The sequence below is a fragment of the Propithecus coquereli genome, unplaced genomic scaffold (assembly GCF_000956105.1).
Source record: "Propithecus coquereli isolate 6110/MARCELLA unplaced genomic scaffold, Pcoq_1.0 Scaffold117, whole genome shotgun sequence".
Taxonomy (NCBI): Eukaryota; Metazoa; Chordata; class Mammalia; order Primates; family Indriidae; genus Propithecus; species Propithecus coquereli.
The window spans coordinates 2,171,791-2,173,128 of record NW_012135747.1 but is presented as its reverse complement, the minus strand read 5'-3'; the positions used below and the strand labels follow the sequence as shown (position 1 = coordinate 2,173,128).

The following is a 1,338-nucleotide window of genomic DNA, read 5'->3' as shown; positions in this document are numbered from 1 at the left end:
ACTCGGGAGGCTGAGGCAGGAGGATTGCTTGAGCCCAGGAGTTTGAGGTTGCAGTGAGCTATGATCACACCACTGCACTCTAACCAGGGCAACGGAGTGAGATCCTGTGTCAAAAAAAAAAAAGACAATAAACTCTAAAAAAGAGCTTAAAATTTAATTATTTTGGCCATGATTTGGAAAACTCCATTTCAGCAGACTTGGGGAAAATAAAGATGTATGTCACTGCTATTTTAAAAAAATAAAGTTTTTCTTTTCTTTTCTGGAGACAGGGTCTTGCTCTGTCACCCAGGCTGAAATGCAGTGGCCCAATCACAGCTTACTATAACCTCAAACTCCTGGGCTCAAGCTATCTTCCTGCCTCGGCCTCCTGTGGAACTGGTACTACAGGCACACACCACCATGCTCAGCTAATCTTTAAAAAAATTTTTTTGTAGAGATGGGGTCTTGCTATGTTGCCCAGGTTGGTCTTGAACTCCTGGCTTCAAGCAATCCTCCCACCTTGGCCTCCCAAAATGCTGGGATTACAGGAATTGGCCACCACACCTGGCCTAAAATAACTCTATAATTGTCCTATAAAATGGAAACCAGTTCAGAGTATGTATGTTGAAAAAGCTTAAAAATCAAATATGCTTTTTACAGAACACTAAGCATTTTCTGAAGACCATCTATTAGAAAACATAAAGTTGTAAGATATTTCCTCCCCAAATCATCTGAGTCAATGTTTTTTAATGCAAATTAACAGTTATTATGGCCTCAAAAAATAACACATTTTCAAATATATTTAAAATAGAAAGGGGGAGATTCTAAAGTGAATTAAAATTTTTTAAGTCTCTGGATACCTTTAAGACCGTGTTTCAGACAATGTTCCATAACAACAAAGAACTGCTGCAAGGGAGGATAGTCAGAATCCAGAGTGCGGCCAAAACTTAGAGCAGATTCAATGAGTCCTTTGATACTCAGTTTAGCCATGTTTAACAAGTTTGCTCTCTCCACAGCTGTGGGGTCTTTTGTAGCTGAAAGCATAAGAAAGGCGTCCAACATCATTTGCAAGACATGACAACGAAAAATATACCAATTCTTCTCATATCCTATAAAACCAATGGTGTTTTGCTTTTCCCTTGGTCAACAAACTGCCTCCCCAACTAAACTGTACCCCTAGTTAACCTCTCTTTATGTCTCTCTCACATATACCATACAAAACTATCATACCCATTCCAGTCAACATTTATGAATTATTGCCATCATCCTGCAAATGTGCTATTTTCCTGAATTTATTTTGTTTTTGTAGTACCTCTTCATTGAGAATGAGTTTTTTTATGCTCTAAGGATGAATTCTAA

The 1,338-nt window shown here is 38.3% G+C and overlaps 1 protein-coding gene across 1 annotated transcript in view; it reads right to left on the bottom strand.

Annotated features, from left to right (window-relative positions):
- Positions 1-1,338, bottom strand: part of RUFY2 (RUN and FYVE domain containing 2) — a 46,826-nt gene that overhangs the window by 38,332 nt on the left and 7,156 nt on the right. The window lies entirely within an intron of this gene.